Source organism: Acomys minous (assembly GCF_964271855.1).
Source record: "Acomys minous genome assembly, chromosome: 17".
NCBI lineage: Eukaryota > Metazoa > Chordata > Mammalia > Rodentia > Muridae > Acomys > Acomys minous.
In genome coordinates, this window is record NC_140500.1 from 5,754,924 (window position 1) to 5,780,577 (window position 25,654).

General features: G+C 43.6%; 1 protein-coding gene across 2 annotated transcripts in view; it reads left to right on the top strand.

Annotated features, from left to right (window-relative positions):
• Positions 1–25,654, top strand: part of SOX5 (SRY-box transcription factor 5) — a 942,792-nt gene that overhangs the window by 525,376 nt on the left and 391,762 nt on the right. The window lies entirely within an intron of this gene.

Sequence of the window (25,654 nt, forward strand, 5' to 3'; positions counted from 1 at the left end):
TTTACTAAAGAAATTTGTAAATTTAATTTGTAAATTTGTAAATTAAAAAAAAAAAGCAGGGGAAGAAGAGTTGGGCACGTAGGCTAATGAGAAGGAGCCGTGGACCAGGAGATCTGATAAAGTCTGGAGGGGACTGATGATGCACATCCCAATGAGAACAGAGGAGATCCTACCCATTGTTGGCAAGTCAGCCTAGGTGGAGACAGAGGCCATGCAGGGGTGGTGCAAGGAAGACTGATTTCTCTAGGAGCAGATCCAGCAGAAAGGAGGCCAGCTAAAAGTGATGGGGATGCTGGCAAAAGGGAGTCAGTGACTATCCAGGAAGAAGTGGGAGTGGGAAGAAAGGACCCCGGAGGCTCTTGGGTGGTGCTCACAGCACAGGACTGGGTGGGCAGAGGTCCTCAGCTCTGCGCTCAGCTGCCCAGGGTGAATGAGCAGCAGGGGTACACTGTGCCCTTGATTTGGGACGGGGCTTCTGGCAAAGAGTGAATACCCAGTTCTCCTTGCTACATTGCTCTGAGTAACTTCTCCAACAAGCAAACAAAAAGATAAACTGAATTATTGACAAGTGAAAGAGATAGAAACAGAAACTAGGAGAGGCCAGATCACATCTCGAAGTCAAATGCTCTTTCAACGCAGGCGTCTCACAGTTGAACACATTTTGTCATTTCCATCAAGACAATTTTATTGAGTCATCCAGTGACTTATAGGCTGAGAACATTTCTTGTAAGGATAACATAAAACTCAAAAGTAACCCGTGGTTGGTGAGGAGATTCCCATTTGACTGTAAATGTCAAGCCCACAGAAAATCTAGATGCAGAAAACCCAGTTACTTAGGAGCAGACACCCTTGGCTTCTGGTGGCAGGTCACAGGCTTCGGCTGCCTTTCTCTCCTGGCTTGGACTCATCTGTTCCTTTCCAATCTTTGGAAAAGCTTGATAGCCCTACACAAGTCAACACAATATGGCCACATCTCTGAAAGGCACGTGCCAAGCTCTTTGGGATTGTGATGCACCCAGACGGTCCACCTTTCCCCTTCTTTCCCATTTTTGCAAATGTTATTACCAAATATAACAATTTTCCCTCCAAAGCCATTAGGGCCCATTTGGCACCTCCTCTAATCCGTCCCACTTGTTACCTTCTGGTTATTCTGTGAAGAGACCGAGTTGTCTTGTTGCTAACGGCCAAATGACCAAGGGATTAATGTATTTTCTACCCCTGGCCAATTGGTTTTCAGTCAGGATTTATTTATGGGGAAGTCTGGGGCCATTGGTTCTCAAGTATGTGCAGCTGTGTACTTCATACTCCTGAGTCCGTAAGCAAATGCGGGCTTACTTCATCATGGTTGGTCTCATTTATCCCCACAACAGATAGACTGTTGCCATTTATGAATGAGTTTTAGGATGTACAACACGGCTCTTTAATTATTTGAATTCCATGTTGCAGAAGGCCCAGTGGTTTCGATTCACACCATCCGTTGGGGGCTGCCCCTCCTGTCACTAGTGACAAATTGCTCCTGGAAAGCACAGTGTTACATCTTTCCCACTGCGTGTCCGCCAGGCCACTGTCTCTGGCTCAGCCACTGTGCCGAGGACCCTCATGGAGACATTGATGACGGTGTGGCCTTGGCCTTTCTCCCTCCAGCTCTGCTCTTTTGGACATAAGGTAGAGATTACCACTAATGGTCTGTCATTTCCTAGGAGCTCCTCCCCCTGCGCTGTCTCACTGTGATTTCTTTTCTGCCCCCATTGAATGGTAGTCTTTGATGTCACACAAGAGAATGCTGTTGGCTAACAGTCTAGAGGCTGCTTCATTTGAGCTAAACACCACACGAAAACAAACGTGATCCATCATTTTTCATTACTAACAGTCCCCCTTTTTGGGTGCCTCCCTATTTTTTTTTTTAATGTCAGAGTTTTCTCCTGACAGGAACCAGGAAGATATGTGTGATTAAGAGCAGTAATAATGTGTATTGCATTGTATTGTAAATGACCTTCCCAAGCCTGCTACTTTTCCGTCCCGCTGGCATTGGCTCCCCAGCATTTCTGACGACTCGGTATATACAGTGTATTAGCGCAATGGAGATCATTATGTGGCCTGTATTTGAGTCATTTTTATTTAAGATGCCAAACAATAAGCTGTTGATTGGGGGAACAAGAGGCGAACAATAATGTTCTGTGTCGTATAATACACCACCATTTTCCAGCTTTGCTTCAGAAGGGCCCTCTTCATTGTTTTTGTATAAAAATGGTTCTTAGGAGGAGGAATATTTTGCTGAGGTATGTCATTATTTTGCAAATTTCTATTATCTCATCATGTTGTCTTCATTGTAAATTGCAGCTAATTAGGAACCTAGTTAGAGCCCCAGCTTTGAGGCTGGCTTTTTTGTGAAAAGAGCCCACCGATTACCGCACTACAAGAGAGGAAGGGGAGAGAAAGAGAGATTAATCCGGTTACCTAGGCGACACTCGCTTCCATCTGTGAGGAACAATACATTTTTGTTTCCTTGGCTCAGTTCAGATCTGTTTTGTTTAGAGGGGCAGAGAGAGAGAGAGAGAGAGAGAGAGAGAGAGAGAGAGAGAGAGAGAGAGAGAGAGGCAGACCGAGGAAAGGAGAGAAGCTAGCTTCTCACAATGCTGAGTTGTGTCTGGCCCAGGCTTGGGGCTTGATTTCTCTGTAAGTTAGAGGTCTCAGGAGAGTGAGAAGATGAAAGAGATAAACTCCAAAGTTCCCAAAGGTCATGACCTCACCATACAAAGCCAGCAGTTTTACCTCCAAATCCCCTTCTCCCTTCCAAAGTATTTAAGGGAAACAATGGGCTGTGGCTCTAAACACCATATAGTTTGTGTTAAAAACATGGTGAATGTGAATTTCAAAAGTTATTTAAAAATTTTATGATGAAAAAAAAATAATTGCCAATTCAGAGAATCTACTTGGGAGTCTAATTTTTGCCCAGGCAAGTTAATTTATACTTTTCTTCTTTTCTTTCTTTTTTAATTCAAATGACTTTCCCCAAGCCTACCATTTCTGTGTGGTCACACATAGTTGAAGGTAGGCTGTGACTCTCTAATGAATAAGGCGAACTTCGCTTTGCTTGAGGTTGAGGCTCACTGATGACTCAATTCCAGTTGCTTTTGTTTTACACACACACACACACACACACACACACAAGAATTTCACGTCTTTACAGGGTAGCCATTTTCCTTGCTTTGTTCACATGTGGTGGTACTGGGCTGCCAGCCTCCCTTCACGGAGGCTGCAGAGGGAGGACTGTGAATGACTTAGGAGAAGGAAGAGGCCAGTGGAAAGTCAGGACACTTTCTGGCAAGTTGGCCGAATTCCCATCCCGGGTGAGCATGGTGCTTTGGGCATTGTGTTCTCTGTCACTGGTTCCATGCCATGATGCTAATGGCATGGCAAGATGCAGGATGGCACAGGGTTAAAGTGGCTACTGGAGAGGGCTGCAGATCTTCCTGATACATTCTGATTCGCAGAGGCACAGAGCAAGCCAGACTTCTAGCTTCTCATACCACACCCTGCAGAATCCATGCCTCATGCCCAGGACTATCCCCTCATCAGTTCTACTTCCAGACCATGCCCCTAACGGAAGGATAACAAGTCTCCTTAAAGGCACCAACGTTCTCACCTCAGAAGGTGTTGCCCATTTCTCTCATCTCATTTGAAAATGGAAACAAAAATCAGATTGTAGGATCTCATGTAGCCTATGAGGCTACTGATGAACTTTCTATATAGCCACAGATGACCTTGCATTTTTTATCCTTCAAGAACTGGGACTGCAAGTGGGCACCACCACACATACCCAATTTTATGCTGGTGTGCGGTTCGATTCCAGGACTTCAGACATGCTGGGCAAACATTTCAAACACTGGCCTCGCCCGATGTCTCCTTCTTTTCAGGCTCCTCAGAGTACTGGGATCCTGGTTTCACTGTACCATTTTGGTACCAAATTAGGACTTACGAGTGCCTTATCAGTCTATAAGAATGCACAAATTATGGAATTCTAATTTATTATAGTATTCGTTATATTTTATAGATTAAAAACAACAATAAAATGTTGGCTCACATCCCAAATTTAAGCCCCCCAATGGTCCTTTATTTGTTGAATTCTTCTACATCAGATGGGCTTTTCTTCTCAGCCCAAGGTTCCTCATGTGGGGCAAGATGCAGAGTAATTCAGGGTCACGGGCCTGCAAGGAGAGCCCTTTCACTACATAAAGTAGACGTGATAAGATGACATATTTGTATCACAGCACACACACACAGCATTCTAAGGCGTGTGGACCAGGGTAACTCCCAGCTGTGGCTGAGCACAGCTGGGAATCCCCCATTCTTCCACTGGTAAGAAGCTCTTCATTTTCTGCAGAGGAACTGATTTAAACATTCTTAGGCTGACTCCGCCTCTGAGGGCACGTGGCCTTAGCTCCTTTTTATTTTTCCATGAAAGATCTTGATTTACATAGAAATATGGAAATGTCCAGGTGGCTCAAATTCAACCCTACCCAGGAAAGCTTCCTTTACAGAAAGGCCTCTGCCTCAAGGGTCTCTTTCCAGGGGAGCAGCAGGGTCTCCTTCCCGCATCCTTCCAGAGAGCTAACTCAGCTCCTAGCTGCACTGCAATTGTGTGGAACTCAACCTCAAATAAAGGCTTTGGCTCATCGCATCTGGAGAAGGCAGGGAAAGGAAAGTGCAAACCTGGTTTGCCATGCACAGAAAGTTCTGTTCCTTGTGTGTAGAGCAGGTCTTTCACCACAGACTGTCAGCCTTCTGGGACAATGCCCGGGCCAAGGAGATGTCCATGGATCCAGGCTTAACAGGCAGTGGGGGTTGTTCTTTCAGTGCGGTAGCTTCAGGATGAATTTGGCAGTTTCCTCACAGAGAAATGATGACCCTTGTTCTCACTTTTCCTCACGCCCCCTCCCTGTCACTCCCCCCTTCTGCTTTGGAGGCCATAGCTTCTAGTGCTCTGCCACGCATAGTGTATCAGAATGGATGGAGAGGGTGCCACCTGCTGATTTCTCCTGAGGTTTCTCAGATGAGTTTTAACAATACGTGGCTTCCGGTCAGCAGAAGGTAACAGAAAGCCTTGGTCTGTGAGGGCTAAGTTTCTGTGGTCAGTGCATGATCAGTTGGATGGGACAGGGAACGATTGTGAAACACTTGCGTCCATTGAAACATTTTCTGCAATGACTTATTAATTTCAAAAGTATTTCACTATATATTATTTGATGAGTTTTCACATATTTCCTAATATGATACGCAGTAAGTTGTGTGGGGGTCAGAGGGAAGATAGGTCTTGGACATGTATAGTTTCTCATCTGGGATTTCATAGTGATTCTTACATGTAGGGGGAAGTATGTCAGGTGAAGAGTCCCACTGTGGGGTTGGCTTGGGAGTGACGTCATGGATCTGAGTTTTCATCCTGTCTGCAATGGACACCTTCACTCAGGTGGCCCTGGCCTCTATGAAAGGAAATTGCTTAAAGAAGAATCAATGTTGGCTTGTCCCATGAATGGCCCACTAATAAACCAAATTAAGGCATTCTAATGGCCCACTCATAAACCAAATTAAGGTATTGTAGAAACTTCATGTTTGTGTTTTTTCCTGGTGATGCTTGAGGAAACCTTGTTGGTTTTTAAAACTGATTATTAGACTGTTAAAAGCTCACACAGTATGAAGTTAGTTGATATTTCTAGAAAGACCATGAGCATCTCATTATTTAATAGAAATGAAAGTAAATTTTAGGAGTTAATTGTCTATTTAGTGTCATTACACCTGACACACCAGTTTAATATTTGTCAAACTTGTGATTGTATGGCGATTGTCCCATGGTGTAACCCACTTGCCTGGAAAACATACAAATGTACTAGATGATGAATGTATATGTCTGATGTAATTGTGGTTTCTTATTTTCTAAGAGTCTAAAGTATGCTTTATCTTACCAAGACTGTAAATGAGACTTTTGTAGTTACCTTCCTTACTTTGCTTTCCTATTTATCTCCTTGTTTTCCACACACTCTGTCATCCTCTACATTGGAACTCCTAATTAAGATGTACATTTTAGAAGTTTCCCAAGATGTGAGGTGGGCTGATGTGTGCTCATGCAAAGTCAAGCTCCTCACCAATTGAGGTTTATTTGAGGCTAATTGATGTTCAGGGGCAGTGGCTATTAACCCAGGCCCCCAGTGCCGGGGAGATGCAGTTCCCAGGCAACTGAGGCATGGATCAGCTTGCAGGTGGAGTAGAAGAATGGGCAGCAAAGGGGCTGTTACCACATGGGGCTGCTCCAGACACGGGCCAGGGCCTCCAGCGTCTCCAGCTACTCCAACGTCTCCAGCTACTCTATTACACAGGAGCTGTTAACAAAGCGTGTGTGAGCACTACCCACTTGGGGGAAGTAAAAAGGAGAATAGAAGGCAAGAAGGGATCGACAAAGTCACTGCTGGTGACATTTGTATGTAGATGAGGTGAATCTGTGTGTGGTCTGTCGATGCCTGTATCCCCACATGTTTGTGTGTGTGTGTGCCTTCATGGATGTGGTTTTCCAACCTATAAGTTGGCTAGTTTCCCTGAGTCTGTGCAGATAAGCAGTCCTATATACTAGCCCTAGCATGCCGTAAGCAGTTTTCCAGCTAGAGTACATTGGTGTGTTGTGATGCCAGCTTTCATGTTTCCTCTCTATTAGAAAGTCCATATGAGCCTTTTCAAAACAAGGGACATTGTGATTGGCAACTGCGTGGTCACTGGGACTTAGCCCTTTTCCATCTTCAGTGCGTACACTGTTACTGTCTTAGAACCTTACTCTGAGAATCTGATTTCTAAGGAAAGACTCTCTAAGAGAGACAAGAGGCAACACATTTCCCTTTCTATGCTTGGAAGTTGGGTGTGGTCCTCATTAGCTTAGCCCTGTTTGTCTTATTTAGGCTAAGGGACTACAACCTTGTCCTTCTGTCTCTCATTATGTAATATTTTCCTTAGAGGATCCACACTATTTATATAATTATGTAGTTATAATGAACTGCATCATTGTCACTTATTTCATTTTCAAGGTTCTTCTATGATTTGACAGGATATATATATATATCTCATGTCTTACCTGGACTTTTGCCTTTAGCTGCAGTTAGAGCTTAGGGTTCAAGTCCTCTTGAGGACTTGCTGAGCTGGGGGCAGGAGAGAGCTGCAACTTGGCGTCTGACCACTCGGTGGGGGTGGCTGATGTGTTTGTGTGCTTTGTGTCCACCCCCCCCCCACCATCTTGGTGAAGCCCTTATGTGGCTGTCTCTTGCAGAGCAGCTGACCTCTTCCTGAGGGAGTGTTTCAGAAGGCCCTGGTTGAGGAGGTGAGACTTCTTGTTACAATATTTTGTATCCCTTTGGCCTACAAAGCAAATAACTGACACGGGGAGACTGAAATGTACTTCAAAGCTGCCAGCACTTTGCCAGGCAGAGCCTGAACTGATTCTAATCTACTTGTAAACTAAACAAACTACTCTAAACCTTATAGCATACATATAATCCAAGCACTTGCCACTATGACCCCTGGGCCAGTCCTCGTCAAGTCCCCACCAATCTTCTGCAACCCTCAAAAACCCCCGTCCCTCCTCCAACCATCAAACTTTCTCCTCCCCTCCAGGAAGTCCCACCTTCCACTTCCTGTCCTTCTGCCCAGCTGATTGGATAAACAGCATTTTATTGACGCTTGATACATTCACTCAGCATTCCTCCACAACTTCCTATGACCTAACTCTGGACATTATGTGATGATATTTCTACTACGTTCTACGTTCTGTTTGCCAAAAAGCCAAGAAGCTGTAGGTCAATCCACTCCTCCCTGAGGCAAGCTCTCATGGCCTCTGTGCTAGGAGGCATGGTTTGTTGGAAAGCTGTCTTTGCAGACTGGGTGCCAGCCACTTTCTTAAGTGTCACTCTTATCCTAGTTTTGGGAAAGAGACACTTCAATAACTTAGCAACTAACCTACAAGAAATAGAAAATCAGAACTTCTAGAATATACTGTGGAAACCCAGATAGTCTAAAATGATTTTCTCCTCTAATATTAAGTTGAAGAGATGTACCACCTGAAGGAAATGATCATAGGTGTTACAGCCTTGGGCCCCTTCTAGTTTGTGCCGAGGCTTTAAAAGCATTGCTCACATTTGCTTCAGTTTCTCTTGGTAGGTTGTCCATTGAAGCTTCCTCAATACTAGATCCCCCTGACTGGCATAATGAGGCCCTATCTGCTAAACCTGTTGTGTCAGAAATCTTCTTGAAGTGTCTTCATTTACATATTTCTAACATTGTGGGAAAAATCATAATAGCCGGTTCTGTCAGGCCCATTGTAGCAGGCTCTCATTCTCTGATTGACAGGGCTAATAATTGATACTATGGCTCTCTCTATTAGACGTCTTGTTTATTTGGCATTATATTCAACAAAATGGGCACTGAAAATCCTTGGAAATGTTATGGTAAATGTAGCCATCTATTCTTCACTCCTGTCACCGCCAATGGTTTGAATCAAACTGTCCCTAAATTAGTCAACTGGAAAAAAAAAAAAGAAAATTCTTCATATTTCTTTAGCATATTTCTGATGTCTAGAGTCATTTCCCTGTCATCGTTTCAGCTTTGCTGAATGGCAACTATACTTCAGAATTTCAAAGGAGTTTATACCAAAGAACATAAGCATTTCTTCTCCTAGCTGTTCCCTCTTCCTGACTACTGAGACTGTGCATGACAGGTTGGACTCTTAGGAATCTGACAAGTAAGAAGATAATTCATATGTAGAGAACAGAAAGCCCTTCAGCGCTCCCTAATTCTGACTGTCTCCATCCCCTCAGTTAAGAAATCACGTGGATCAACTAAGCGCAGCGGAAGAAGGGCCACCAAACACATATTGGTGCTATTTTGATGATTTTTTTTTTTTGGACTACAGAAGTCACAGGCTGGAATGTCACATGCCTGGCTAATCCAGATGGTAATGCAGGCCTGCCTCTCTGCGTATGGGGAAGGTGCACAGGGCGAGGCCTCTCACCTCCCACAGAACCCAAGTGTGTCTGTGACGGGTGCAACCTGACTCCGTAAGGAAGGAGTGTGAAGCATGCGTTGTCGTGAACACGTCTCAGTTCCCCTTTGCTCACCTCTCAGTGTTGACCGTCTGATCATTCGCCACATCACAGATGATGAGAACTCTCTTACCATCTTTCTCTAGGCAATCTCTCTTGTTTTAATATTTTTTTTTCTGCTGTATGGTCCTGGTGAAAAGAAGAGCATGCCCTCCCTCTATGTCCCTAAGAGTGACCACTAGGTACCCAACAGAGGTGTTTCTGTCCACCCATCGGGTCCTTCCTTTCAGAAGAATGTTTTGCAAACATTTTCTGAGAAAAATAAAACTTCTATTTTAGGACACACAATTTTTAACCACTGACACTGTAATGAAGAGAATAGAGACTGGTTCCAGAGTCCACAGATTATCTTCCTGTGGGGGAATCTTGCAGTCTCCACAAGGACCCTGTTACCTATGATTCCTCCTACCAAGGTATATTTCTGATTAACAATTACTACAGAAACCTTTGGTATCAATGGACCTTTTAAATCAGCGCATAATAAACTGACTGCACAATGGATCTGAAATGAGCATCTATGGTTCGAGACAATTCCAGATGCAGACCAAAGGTTTAAGTACTTCAACTGTAGGATTTTTGTGAGTTCTTTTCCCCTATAGGAAGACACCATTTTGAAATCTAGTGTCTAAAAGTTGGCGCCATAAGTACAACAAAACCAATTCACATTTTTTGCTCATGTTTATGCTCTCTTCCTCTTAATAAAGTTTCTCAGATGGCAATTTCAAGTTGTCTCTGGTACAAATCCTTCATTCAGCAAATAGTTATTAAGTTTTTAAATACATGCCCTGGACTATTCTTGGGCACTTCTGTTGACTAATAATAGATTTTAATGAACTATAAAGAAGAAAACAGCCAAGTGGCACACACCTGAATGTTAGCATGTGGAAGAAGTCGTGACTTTGTTTTCTAAACTCTATAGTTTACCAGTGATCCTTTGTAGGGATGGGCTTTATCTTGTAATGCTTTAAATCACAAATTGTAAGTTTTAATGATAATGGAGGTGCTAGTTAGCTGTTTTTGTTTTGTTTTGTTTTGTTTTGTTTTTGTCAACTTGATACAAACCAGAATCATCTGAGATTGCCTCCATCAAATTGTCCATAGGCCAGACTATGGTGCATTTTCTTGATTGATGACTAATGTGGGAAGGCCTGGACCACTGTGGGTGGTGCCACTCCCTGGGCAGGTAGGCTTGGGGTGTATAAGAAAACAGGCTGAGCAAGCCATGAGAGCAACCTGGTATGTAGTGTTCCTGTTCCTTCATGGCCTATTCTTCGGTTCCTGCCTCTGGGTTCCTGCCTCCGGGTTCCTGCCTCCGGGTTCCTTCCCTGACTTTCCTCAGTGATAGACCACTACTTAATGCTGAAATAAACCCTTTCCTCCTGAGTCCCTTTGCCTGTCGTGTTTATCATAGCAGTAGAAAGCAAACAAAGACAACTGGTTCATTAATATTTTCCATGTCTTTTTTAGCCTTTTTTTTTGTAACTAGAAATTTTTAAAGAAAATTTTTGATTGGTTGGCATTAATATTTTTCCAAGACTGTCTTTCGTAACTCTTTTGAGTTTCTGTAAGGTCAGTAATGGCCAGTTTTTGCTTTCATTCTTAATCTGTGTCCTTTTGTGTTTTTTTCTTGGTTAGTCTAGCTGTAGGTTTGTCAATTTTATTGATCATTTTGCAGAGCCAACCTTGTTTGCATTGATTTTTTTCCTCTTGTTTTCTATTCTAGTTTACTGATTCCCACTCTGGTCTTTCCTGTCCTTCTGCCATAGGTTTGCTTTATTTCACTATTCCTTTTATATTTTCTCAAGTGGAAACTACAGCCTTTAAAAGTTATAATTCTCTACAATCAGTAGTTACTACCATAATTTCCCCTAAGCACTGCTTTAGCTGTAGCTCGTAAATTTTTTTAAATGTAGTTTCCATTTAGCGCACACTATTTTCTAATTTTCTATGTTATTTTTTCATTGATCCATGCATTAGTTCGAACTGTGTCTTTATTTCCAATTACTGGTTGACATCTTGTATTTCCTCTTATATTTTTTTGATTTCTGATATAATTCCATTTTGATGAAAAAAACATTATTTTTGTATGATTTTGAACTAAAAAATCCACTAAAACTTTTGCCATTTGATCTCTACCCATCTTTTGTCTGATCTAGTGTCCTTCTCTTCATTGCTTTCTGTGTTTCTCTCTCTCTCTCTCTCTCTCTCTCTCTCTCTCTCTCTCTCTCTCTCTCTCTCTCTCTCTCTCTGTTCCCCGTATCTCCTGAAATATCACTAAACACCATAAACACCTGTAAACACCACAAAAGTCTTTTAAATTTATTTATTTTTAAATTTTGTGAGACTTTTGCTGATTTATCCAGTCTGACTGAACTCATGAGCCCTCACAGGCCTTGGCCTTTGGAATCTCCTGCCTCAACTGGGATTATAGGCTTGTAGACCAAGCATATATCTTTTTCCCAGTTTATTAATTTATCTTTAATTGCTTAATTAATTAATTACATCTTTAAATTTATATTAAGTTAATACCAATAATAATAAATTAAATTTATTTGAGGTCCTAGAGGTTTGCTTTTTTAATTTCTCTCTTACATACATATGAGATGCCTATATCTCATCTACAATCTAATAATATATATATCATGTATTTTAACTTCTTTATGATAGTATTTATTGAGTTTTTCTATGCCACATTAGTGTTTACCATTACGTTACAGTGCTTTGTGGGATTGTTACATTATTTCTATCTCATCTCTGTCCTTGAAAGTCACTTGGTGTGTCTCATGTGCATCAGACATTTTCCTGCAGCTCCCAGAGGCTTCACTCACACCTTTTCATTGCTCTCTTCCTCTTCTTTAAAGTGAGGTTCTTTCCTAATCTACTTTCACAATTTTTTATTTTTCTTACAGTCATCCAACTACCCTTTTGAACCCCTTCAGTCAAATTTTATGTCATTTTTTTGGTATATTTTTCTATCTTTAGAAAGTTTGTTGCCTGATTTTCATTGTTTGTACAACAGACCTACTAAATAGCATTGTCACTATTGACTTTCGCCATTAGAATACATTTTCTCTTACTTTCTGAACATTATCTTAACAATGAGTTCAGTGGTTCAGTCTGTTGACTCTGAAGTTTGGGGTTTCTCAAAGACGTCTTCTCCAGCTTCTCTTTCTTATTCGTCATTTACAGCTCTCTGCATCTTTCTACGCCTTGCCATTTGTTGTTTGAAAACTGGGTAATTTGACAATGCATTGCAGTAACTCTGGCTTCTGGGTTTTTAGTCCCTCTCTGCCTTGGGAGCAAGCAAGCTGGCCATTTGGTTGTTGTGGACATTGATAGTGCTGCTCTTGTTATCTGTGACTTACTTTCCTCTTCTCTGCTTCTTCTTCTTCTTCTTCTTCTTCTTCTTCTTCTTCTTCTTCTTCTTCTTCTTTTTTAACATTTTTCACTTAGTCTTCTCATTTGAAAAAAAAAAAAGAAATAATTTCCTAGAGTTTATGCAGATGACCTTAGTGACAGCATGATCATTGGTTACATGCCATATCTAAGGGCGTTGAACCAATAATGCTCTGTCTTTTACTGGGCTTGTACTGTAGTGCTAGAGCACTTGCCTAGGATGTGTAAAGCCCTGGGTTCAATTCCCAGCCCCACAATGGCTTAATTAGTTTATTAATTAAAATTGAAAAATGATAACAAAACCATTTTTTTTCTCGAGTGTTGTTGACAGGTCACAAAGTCTTCTATGATAACTTAGAATTCAGAGCATAAAACCATACATTGGCAGAGATAGGGGGAGAGAGAGAGGGAATGGTCTTATTTCATCCATCCATCCATCCATCCATCTACCCATCCATCCATCCATCCATCCATGTATCCATTCATTAATCCTCCTCATTCATTTTGATACTACTTTTTATATACCTTCTGGGTATCAAGCGTTCTTCTGGTCTTGGAAACATAATTGGGAGAAGACGGGATTGTCTTCTTTGTCTCAGAATCCCTCAAACTCGTAAACTTTCCCATGACAATGTACTAGGAATACATAGAGCTGAGGTTACTGAGAATGAAGTGATGACTGAACCAATGGGTCAGTTAGTGCTTCTTGTAGAACATTTGAGTTTGGATCTGAAGGATGACGCAGTGTTAATTATAGGAAGAATTTGACTCAGAGGGAGGAGAATGTCTCCATTATCTGCAGCAGGGGGAAGGAAGCCACTTCATTGGCAAGAGGGACATGTCATGGGACTGTGAGGAGAGTGATGCTGTCTTGGAACCCAAACCTGTTGAAGTGATGTAGGGAGGAGACCCGTGCTTCTCCTTTCTGGAGGACTCATGCAGAAGTAGCTCTTTCTAAGAGGCCTTGTGGTTGCTGTGTGGATGACACATAAAGGTGGGACATTAGTGGCTGAGAACAGCCCCCAAATGTTGTGTTACTATGTCCTGAGCAAGTCACACGGGAGCCTGGAACTAGATGAAGATGGTCAAAGATGCTCAGAATAGATTTTTTTGGGGGAGATGAGTTTTCCAGCCTGGTCTGAATGACTGTGGACAGAGATGGAACGGTCTCTGTGCGAGTTGCTCCTGTTGAGTGAGTGCTGAGTTTTGACGGTGTCATTTCAATCTTCTCCATCTTTTCTGTCCCCAGCTCTCAAGTTTCCATACGCGTCTGCTTTGCGTCGGCATTTATGTTCATAGTAATCCCTGAGAAGTATCAAATGTATACATTTAAGTGTCCCATCCTGTTTCATATATCATGTGACTAATAAAAGGTTAATAGGCACTAATTGTTGTCAACTTTGCCAAAAGACTCTCACAAATCTTGTTAGTTTCTAGCATTCTGTTCCTCTTGGAGCCTTTAATGCATCTCAGCAGGGACTGCTTGGAAGCACCAGGGATTGCTTGGAAGGAAATATTCTTGGCAGCTCCCGGGTCAAACCATAACCACTCCTCTCAAAGACTCTGGATGTTCTGGAGGGAATAGATAGATTTTTGCACTGTTGGGTTGTTTTTTTTTTTTTAACTTTGTGATCAAATTGCTCTAGATATTTTCTCCATCCAATTATGGCCATTTTCAAAGTAGAGCAACAGCTTTTTTTTTTTCCAAATTGTAGAACAGTCATGGGTGTGCACAGGACACATCCACATAGCCTCCCCCAGCATTTCCACATTAGTCTATGATGTTTGGGAAATTAGTGACTGGACCTAGTAGCCACAGTGTAAATGCAAGGAAACACTTGCTTTTGTATTTTTAGTGTAAAGGTTTTATTTTATCTTTTACTCTTACCTTAACCTATGTTTTTCTTTTCCTTGTTTTTTTTTTCTTTCTTTTTTTCCGCTCAGAATGAATGCAGATTGTAAGAAGTGAGTACTAACTTATAGAGAAATCATTACCTGTCTTATAGTTCCCTAATATGTAAACAAATCAGCTCAAGCTCCTTGTTTGGATGTATGTCCCTGCCTGGGACATATATACATTAGAGTAACTCTACCTTCTTTACCTGTTCATAACTGTTTGGGAGAAATTGGATCATTCAGTCAAATTTACATGGCAAAAGAAGCAATGTATCTGACTGTCATTCTGTGGGTCATGTCACCTGGCTTCTTACTGCTACTTATTTAATATTGTGTGTGTGTGTGTGTGTGTGTGTGTGTGTGTGTGTGTGTGTGCATGTAAGTCAGTGCACATGTGCTTGGGGGAGGATGCTCTAATACACGTGTGGAAGTCAGAGGACACTTTGAGGAAGCTGATTCTCTGGAGATGGACCCTGGTCAACAGGCTTGGAGGCAAGCACCATTACTCACTGAGCTGTCTCTTCAGCCTAAGAATTACTACTCTGAGATGCTGTTTACTCAGCAATGTACGCATTTGTTGCATTGAAAGGGATGTGATTTGAAATGCGCCTTCACGTCACTGAGAAGTCAGCTCGTTTGAGGGACATGTTCTGCTGAACTTTCGCTTCATACGATGGCCTCTCTGAGTAGTGTCACGATGTGAGAAGTGCTTTAGCGGGCTGAACTTCGAAGTGGCTGAGGGGCTTGACTGCTGGCTCCGAGTGCAGCCAACCGCAGGCTCAGCCAGCATGGCTAAGGTGCTCTGACTGCTTCCTGTGTCCCACAGCTCACCAGGTTGAAGGAACTTACAGTGAGAGCATCCCTGCCTCTCTTCCTTTCTCACTATCTCTTTGTCCTGTCTCCCCTCCATCTCTACCGCTCACTGCTTCCTTCTCCTTCTTTCCTTCTCTTTATATCCATATATTAATGATGTCATTGTTTTAAATGGCATTAGGTCTTTGTACATATGAATATACAACTAGTTTACCTTTCAGAAAATAATTAATCTTTGTGTTTGTACACACACACACATGTACTAAGTATGGATACGTGTGTATTTATGTGTGTGAGCACACTTGCCATGACACACATATGTGGAGGACAGGGCATGCCCTTGGTGACAGTGCTCACCTTCCACCTTGGTTGAGACTGAGTCTCTTTTTGTTTCCCGTTGTCTACTTCAAGCTAGTTGGTCCCTCAAGCTTTCAGAGTCTCGTGTTCTACCTCTTGTGCTGTCGTGGGAGCTCCGGTGGGGGGTGGGGGCTCATAGGCATGCTGAGGTCAAACTCAGCTTCTCACACTTGTGTGCCAAGCACCATGTGCATTAAACCACCTCCTCAGTGTAAAGTGACTTTTAAAACTTAGTTCCTTCTGCTTCTAAGGTTGACCCACTTCTGCCTCCACGTGTGTGTGTGTGTGTGTGTGTGTGTGTGTGTGTGTGTTCACATGCATGTGCATGTATGTGCTATGCTGGATATTGAACCACTGAATCCAGACCTCCAAGAACACTTACACAACTATTCTGCCACTGAGGCCTAACCCTCACCTTGCCTTTTGGTTTAATGCGTTGACCATGTTAATGTTCCAATCCTTCCTGCTCTGACTGTAGGGTCTTTAAACAGTCTGTGTGATAGCCTTTAGCCTATGCATTCTCATGGGAAGACAGCCTTCCCTTCTTCAGCTCAGCCCTTTTCAGGAGCACCTACAGCTCTGATGCCTTCAAGTCTTCCACGAAGGATCCCTGAGGTGCACGGCTTGCACTGTATCCTAACGTGCACAGCTCTCACTCTAACGTCAGTGACTCTGGGGTGTCCTGGCCCCAGAGTTTCAGAAGACTTCCCTGCCTGGGCTTTCCTGGCGTCTCATCCGCCAGCCTCTCAGCTTTGCTTGGCTCCCTGATTGAGTCCACCTGTCTCTGAAGCACACTTTTCTTCATCTCCTGTGTCTTAAATGCCCTGCTCACTCTGGCCTCCTACTGCTCTCACTTTGGCATAGACAGCTGTTTTGCTTTTATAACTGACTCATAAGGAAATCATATACACATATCAGTTAGTGACTAAAGGGTAAGGTATGCTATTCTTTATTGATTGCTGTTTTTTTTTATTATTATTACTATTCCATTCCACACCACTCTGGATCACAAATGGTTGCCCTTAGACACCAGGATCCCCTTGATCCACAGGAGCCAGTCGAGCACTTGGCTATATTAGATATTAATTTCCTCAGCCGTTCTCTAATACTAAAAGTGAACGCCAGCATCCACAGGTTATCCCAGTCTGTGCTGTTCCTTTTCATTCTGCTCCTACTCAAAACACGGGGATTTGCATCCAAAGTCTCCAACTCCTTCCTATACAATGGACTCTTCTAATATGGCTGCAATCTCCTGTGCCCCAGATTACCCATGGTCTGATGGCTTACGGTTCCTTGCCAATCCATGTCATTTCCTGAAGTCTCCAGTGCTCTGCATTTATTTGAGCAGTTGGTGTCACTGCTCAGATTGCTGGTGAGTGTCTCATTCACCATGGCTAAACCAAAGCTCCCGACTCCACACCAACCTGCCCTTCTGCGGGTGTCCCCTACTCCATGCACACATGACATTCTGCTTGTGTCCCCCACTCCATGCACACCTGACACTCTGCGTGTGTCCCCCACTCCATGCGCACCTGACACTCTGCTTGTGTACCCCACTCCATGCGCACCTGACTCTCTGCTTGTCTCCCCCACTCCATGAGCACCTGACACTCTGATTATGTCCCCCACTCCATGTGCACCTGACATTCTGTATGTGTCCCCCACTCCATGCACACCTGACACTGTTTGTGTCCCCCATTCCATGTACACCTGACACTCTGCTTGTGTCCCCCACTCCATGCACACCTGACACTCTGCTTGTGTCCCCCACTCCATGCACACCTGACATTCTGTATGTGTCCCCCACTCCATGCACACCTGACACTCTGCTTGTGTCCCCCACTCCATGCACACCTGACACTCTGCTTGTGTCCCCCACTCCATGCACACCTGACATTCTGTGTGTGTCCCCCACTCCATGCACACCTGACACTCTGATTGTGTCCCCCACTCCATGCACACCTGACACTCTGATTGTGTCCCCCACTCCATGCACACCTGATATTCTGTATGTGTCCCCCACTCCATGCACACCTGACACTCTGCTTGTGTCCCCCACTCCATGCACACCTGACACTGTTTGTGTCCCCCACTCCATGCACACCTGACACTCTGCTTGTGTCCCCCACTCCATGCACACCTGACACTCTGATTGTGTCCCCCACTCCATGCACACCTGACATTCTGTATGTGTCCCCCACTCCATGCACACCTGACACTCTGCTTGTGTCCCCCACTCCATGCACACCTGACATTCTGTATGTGTCCCCCACTCCATGCACACCTGGCACTCTGATTGTGTCCCCCACTCCATGCATACCTGACACTCTGTTTGTGTCCCCCACTCCATGCACACCTGGCACTCTGATTGTGTCCCCCACTCCATGCACACCTGGCACTCTGCTTGTCTCCCCCACTCCATGAGCACCTGGCACTCTGATTGTGTCCCCCACTCCATGCACACCTGACACTCTGATTGTGTCCCCCACTCCATGCACACCTGACACTCTGTTTGTGTCCCCCACTCCATGTACACCTGACACTCTGATTGTGTCCCCCACTCCATGCACACCTGACACTCTGATTGTGTCCCCCACTCCATGCATACCTGACACTCTGTTTGTGTCCCCCACTCCATGCACACCTGGCACTCTGATTGTGTCCCCCACTCCATGCACACCGGGCACTCTGCTTGTCTCCCCCACTCCATGAGCACCTGGCACTCTGATTGTGTCCCCCACTCCATGCACACCTGGCACTCTGATTGTGTCCCCCACTCCATGCACACCTGACACTCTGATTGTGTCCCCCACTCCATGTACACCTGACACTCTGTTTGTGTCCCCCACTCCATGTACACCTGACACTCTGATTGTGTCCCCCACTCCATGCACACCTGGCACTCTGATTGTGTCCCCCACTCCATGCACACCTGACACTCTGATTGTGTCCCCCACTCCATGCACACCTGACACTCTGTTTGTGTCCCCCACTCCATGTACATCTGACACTCTGATTGTGTCCCCCACTCCATGCACACCTGGCACTCTGATTGTGTCCCCCACTCCATGCACACCTGGCACTCTGCTTGTCTCCCCCACTCCATGAGCACCTGGCACTCTGATTGTGTCCCCCACTCCATGCACACCTGACACTCTGTTTGTGTCCCCCACTCCATGTACACCTGACACTCTGATTGTGTCCCCCACTCCATGCACACCTGGCACTCTGATTGTGTCCCCCACTCCATGCACACCTGACACTCTGTTTGTGTCCCCCACTCCATGTACACCTGACACTCTGATTGTGTCCCCCACTCCATGCACACCTGGCACTCTGATTGTGTCCCCCACTCCATGCACACCTGACACTCTGATTGTGTCCCCCACTCCATGCACACCTGACACTCTGATTGTGTCCCCCACTCCATGTACACCTGACACTCTGATTGTGTCCCCCACTCCATGCACACCTGGCACTCTGATTGTGTCCCCCACTCCATGCACACCTGACACTCTGATTGTGTCCCCCACTCCATGCACACCTGACACTCTGTTTGTGTCCCCCACTCCATGTACACCTGACACTCTGATTGTGTCCCCCACTCCATGCACACCTGGCACTCTGATTGTGTCCCCCACTCCATGCACACCTGACACTCTGTTTGTGTCCCCCACTCCATGCACACCTGACACTCTGTTTGTGTCCCCCACTCCATGTACACCTGACACTCTGATTGTGTCCCCCACTCCATGCACACCTGGCACTCTGATTGTGTCCCCCACTCCATGCACACCTGGCACTCTGATTGTGTCCCCCACTCCATGCACACCTGACACTCTGATTGTGTCCCCCACTCCATGCACACCTGACACTCTGATTATGTCCCCAACTCCATGCACACCTGACACTCTGCTTGTGTCCCCCACTCCATGTACACCTGACACTCTGCTTGTCTCCCCACTCCATGCACACCTGACACTCTGATTGTGTCCCCCACTCCATGCACTCCTGACATTCTGTATGTGTCCCCCACTCCATGCACACCTGACACTCTGCGTGTGTTCCCCACTCCATGCACATGTGACACGCTGCTTGTGTCCTCCATCATCTAAGGCAGCTTGATCTCCCAGCTGGTTTTGAACTTAAAACTCCTTGGGTTATGCTTGAGTCTCATCTTTACCTATCCTACACCCACTCGCTGTGTCCTACCTATGAGACAGCTGTATATATTCCGGTGGCCTTCTTTTAGCTGGGTCACCATTGCTTCTCTCTGGTATGACTATAATTAAGGCTCCAGTTTCTCTGCCTCTATTTTTCCTACCTTATATACCCAGCAAATCATAGCCAAGCTGTGACCCTCGATGTGTGTGTCACGAAGCATCGTCTTCTTTCTTTAAACTGTGCAGTGAATTTCCTCTTCTGTGTTACTGTATTTCTTGAGATTTCCTGTAGCCACCTCGTTCTGTCCCATCCACCTCTATCCAGCTAGCCCTCTGTGCGCCAGCCTCACACATTTGTGCTGTAGACAAACCAGGCTTGCGTTAGCGCTCATTTCCTTTAGTGGTCACACTAGACCACGAGAATCCAGCTCCACCAGCCTACACGGAATTCCTTTCTGTCATTCATGAATTATCCTAAGTTCATACCGGTGGAGGGGCCACCTCTGACCACAACTGCTTTTGATCACGTCATTGCAATTCTCCCCGTGGCAGTTGTCAGCATTTTAATTCTGTTCCTCCCTTGTCTCTCTTCATTTCTACCACATCGACCTCTCCTATGATAGGACCTACCGTTTAGCAGGTTTTCAATTAAATATGTTCCTTCAATTGTTGAAATTAGCCTTATTAACTGTAAGAGCGGGGAAGATCTGCTAATGAGCTGGAATCTTCTACATTTTGTACTTGAGAGAAGGCCCTTCATAATTCTTTCTTAATACCAGACAAAAGCGATTTTTAAATGAATCTTTGACCAGCACAAAAGCAAAACTTAGAGCGGAAGAGCCCAAGCCTTGAATTTGTTGGAAAAGAATGACAGCAAAGTATAAGGACAAAGGCTAACTCATAGGGTCTGCAGTAGAGTTGACGAGGGTCATCCTGACTGGTTTTCCCTCACTTTGAACAGTCATTGACGATGGTAGTTGTTACTTGAGCATAAAAAGTATTATTCTTGGCCATGAAACATAGCATCATCCAGTTAGTTGTTTGGTATGCTTAGCTGTGTTGGTTGATTGACTTTGGCTTTTACTTTCTTCATGGACTAACAAACCACCCATATGATGAAAGGCATATTTTATTTTCCTTTTAATACTATATTATGCTTTGTGCAATAAAATCTAATTGTTATTGTTGCTACATTATCACATTAACTTGATTGATCTTGATAATAACAGTGATTTGTACTTACTTAATGAGTATCTAAAATGATGTGAGATCCTTGGGCAGAGAGATCTGTACTTTATGTGTGTATAGTTATATTTTCTTCTGTAATCTTTGTGAAGACAGGGATTTTATTGTACATCTTTCACAAGATTCTAAAACCACCTTGTTACAATCAACTGCTTCAATTAGTTACATACATATAATATGCAGTGATAAAATAAGATAATTATCATTTTATGTGTCAACCATGTATGTATGTACATATGTATATACAATGTATGTATATATAATATAATATAATATAATATAATATAATATAATATAATATAGCCCTATTATAAGGCTTAATTATCATTTCTACATCCAATGATCTGGTTTTTGATGATTCCTCAGTATTCACCAAAGTGGACACGCCTCTATGCTATAATTGTCAGCACACTGTGTGCTGGTCTCGTAACACTTCCGATCTTCTGTGGGCTTCCAAGTCTTCTGGGATCCAGCCTCAGTTTAGAAGTTCCTTCCCTTAAATATTCTAACTGGTTGATTCAAGGGTGAGACTCATGTTTCCCCCAAGGTACTCGGTGCTTCCTGTTGCCCCTTCTTGTCCACATTTATTCCTGTCATAACACTTTGCCTCTGTGTGCTGAAAGCGGCCTCTCATTTGACTCCTTACTTCTGTAAACTTTCATAAAGCAAGAGTTGTGCTCTATAGCCCATCCACCTATCCACCCACCCGTCCATCCATCCATCCAATCGTCTGTCTGTCTGTCCATCCATCTACTTACCTATCATTGATAGCACAGTAACGGCACATGAAATGTCATCAATAAAACATTAAGTCAATGACCTGGTCAGTATCTAATGGACACACTGAGGAATGAGCTCTTGAAACAACACAACGGAAAGCTCAGCCATTGTGTCCCTGCGGCTTTGAACCTCCCGTGTCTAAGTTGTGATGTTGCCATTGGGGATGTTGCACATGGAGCTTTGTGTTGTTTTGATTGTGTAATACTTTTATGTAATTTTTTCACTTTTTAAAATCTTGAAATACATTTAGAAGAATTGTGAATTTTTCTTTAAAAATAATACCTTATGCTCAGAATCAATTAATTTCAATAATTTACAGGTTAGGACACAATTATACATATACATGTGAGTGTCTGTGTGAGTATAAACACACATTACATCTGTATTCATTTTTAACATGTTAAAAATGAAGACTCCATTCATCCACCCAAACATTTTATCTTTAGCTTTTCATGGATTAAGCATCTACCTACCATTGTGAACTAATACGATTTTAGTACATTTATTGGATGATTTTAGATCCCTGCATTCCTGACACTGACACAGAATTCTTTAGTGAATGTTCATTCCGTTTCTTTATTGAAAGGGACTTTCCAACTGCCTAACCTAAAGTCTGAGTTTTGGGTAGGAATCCCCTCTTCTCTCTTCTGCAGAAAACGACCATGAGACCTCAGGCATGAGACATGGGATTTTCAGGCATAACTGCACAACCCATGGTCACTTATATTATCCTGGAACAGCACAGGGTTTCCACTGTGTGACAGTTATGCCAGACTCGTCACCAAGTGCATGATTTGAATCCAGGAACTACGTAACAGAGAAGGGGCCTGAGAACTCCAGGACGCAGAGGTCCCATGCACACCTGAGCACCACCATCTGTCCTCAAACCCCCCGGCACTGTCTAAGGCTGTGCTTGGGACACTGACTGTGAACCTTAAATACGTATGCCCTGGGTCTTAACTCAGGTGCTGCTTATAGGGGGGGCAACTTGAAGAGGAAAGGGTTATTTGACTACACGTCCACACTGTAGTCCTGCAGTGAAGGAAGTCAGGTAGGCACCTGGAGGACTGGTGGATGGAGCTGATGCCAAAGACATGGAGGAAGGTTGCTTACTGGCTTGCTCACCGTGGCTTATTCCACCTGCTTTCCTATAAAGCTTACAGGACCACTTGCCCTGAGGTTAGCCCCACCCAAAGGCACCTGGGCTCTCTCACACCAATCATCAATGAGGAAAATCACCGGTGAATCTTCTGGGGAAATTTTTTCAATTGGGGTTCCATCTTCCAAAATAACTGTATCCGTGTCAAGTTGACATAAAACAAGACAGCATACCAAGGACACTAGCAGGTGCTTCAGAAATCTGGACTGCAGGTCCCACTTTCTGCAGTCTGCTTTCCAGGCTCCAGTATTGATCTCGATCAGGCCAGGTTTGTGGTTTGCAAGCACTTGGGAGGGGTTGGCACTGTTCCACCTAGCACAGGCAGTGGGTGCCAGTGTTGTCAGAGGTGTTGATTTGTGGCTCCCGAGCACTCTATGTGGCTAACCCAAATTGAGATGTACACACTTGACAGTGGTTCCAAGGGCTTTCTCTTAATTAACTTAAAATATATTACATTTAATATTCATTACTCAGATAACTTATTCTATTCTTACTATAGTGGGTTAAATACATTTTTAAAATGGCTTCCACCATTTTACTTTGCAAAGTATAGCTACTTAGGAAACTTAAAATAAAACCGTCATTTCTGTGGACCTGTATTTTCCAGTAGTATTTTAATGTAGAATAAACTTCAGAAATTCCCGGTTACCAACTGCGCTTATCCACAAACTACACTCTGTGGTGCACTTCAGTTTCAGAATCGACAGCCACTGATGGTGCACAGGACACTTGTCCCTGGACAGTGGGGCCAGGAGACCCCGTTCGCATCCCTGACTGTAGACAGGAAGGACTGCGGACCTATGAGAAGCAGAAGACCAGTAGTAAATCCCTCCTCCATCCTCGTCATATTCTGTGCAGCTCATGAATGCTACCAAGTAGTGTAAACACTCCTTGGTTTGTTTTTTTTTTTTATCAGTAATAGTCATTTTGTAAACAGAGCGGAGGCTGTTTCTAAACGCCTACTCACTGCAGTCACACAGATGGAACCATGCTACATTTAAAGGGATGAGGATACTATGGACAATAAAAGTCATTAATGGCAGTAAATACTCACAAAAAGTGAAGTGATTTCCTCAAAGGTAGAATGAAGGAAAAATCGTAATAAAGCACCAACAAAGGCTATGTGTGCTCATAGGAGACAGAAGCAAGAGAAGATATGAAAGAAATTTCTGATGTGTGGAAGGCTCCCTTCCAAAAAGAAAACAACAACGAAGACAGCATTGCACTATGCTTTTAAAATTAGGCCAATTTACATACACTTTGTCTTAGAATCAATGTATATTGGTTCTAAATAAAGTGAAATATGCAACATGAATGGCAAATCCCCATACTGTAAAATACAATTGTGTGAAACTTTATGGGAGGGAGGGGAGGGGCACAGAGAGGAATCCCGCTCCCACCTTTCATCAGATGGAGCAAAGGGCGCTGCTTTAGCTGACAAGTTAAGAGTGAGCATTCAAGTGTAATTTAACTTCAGAAGGGCAGTGGCTGGCACAGAGAAGGAGAAAGGACACCTAAACACCCTGTAGGAGGCAAAGGAAAAGCACCCATGTGACATTCCTACACAATATGTGCAGACAGCATCTGAGGGTGAGCAGGTGTCCGAGTGTGGTAACAACACTTTGTGGTGGAACCTGGGGAAGGAAGATTATCACATTTGGGCCAGCCTGGGCTACAGTGTGAGATCCTGTCAGAGAGAGAGGAGGGGGAGGGAAAGGAAGAGAGAGAGAGGTGAGGAGAAGGGAGAGGGAGAGAGGGAATGAGGGAGGGAGGGAGGGAAAGAGAGAGAGAGAGAGAGAGAGAGAGAGAGAGAGAGAGAGAGAGAGAGAGATTATCAGTCATTGAGTTGAGAATATGAGGAAAATACATTTATTGTCCTTAGCTCATTTATTGAGGTAGAAAACTCAGACCAACAGAAGTCTGTTTTACTATTAGCTTTTACGTCCATAAAAGCAGAATAATTTGCCCGCTTTGAAATTCCAGGTGAGAAAAATATGACCCATGTATTCATTGTCTTGGCTATAAATTCATTTGTGATAAAGGCAAGGGGTTCCTTGCCATTTAGATTAATAGCAATATTTCCCATTATTTCTAACATGTATCATAAATGAAAACTAGACCTTGGCTCATTCAGAAGAAAACAATGGATGTCAATAACAGTTGGTGGCACTTGGGGGAGTCGTAAGGCACCATCTCTAGCCTCGGTGGGTGTAGTCTTGTATGAGGTTAATATTGCCCAGGATTCCCATTATTAAAGCCCAAGTTTTATTTCCTGCATTAAGATTAAATCAATTGGCCCTTTAAGCTTTGATATTTTTGACTTACTTGTTTTTGACACTGGCTCTGTTTAAACTTGATCTCTATTTAAGATGAAGACATAAGTGTTGAAATGTACAACGTGGTATTCTTTCCTTAGTGACTGAAAGACAAATTTTTGGACATTGAAAACATCGTGAGTCAATCTGTTCTTGGAAATTTACCAAGCTCACTTCTCAGAGGTTGAAATTCCACTTGAGCACACCTTTGGGTACTCAGCAGAATTTATTGAAAATTAATAATAGTTATACGGATCACATGTCCTGCTATTTTTTTTATCCACTAAGGTGTCATACAACTTCTTAAATCCAAACCACAGTGTGCAGCTGTCCCAAACTTGTGAACAGGTTGTTTCAAGTTTGTCTGAAATTTAGAATTTGCAAAACGTTTTCCTA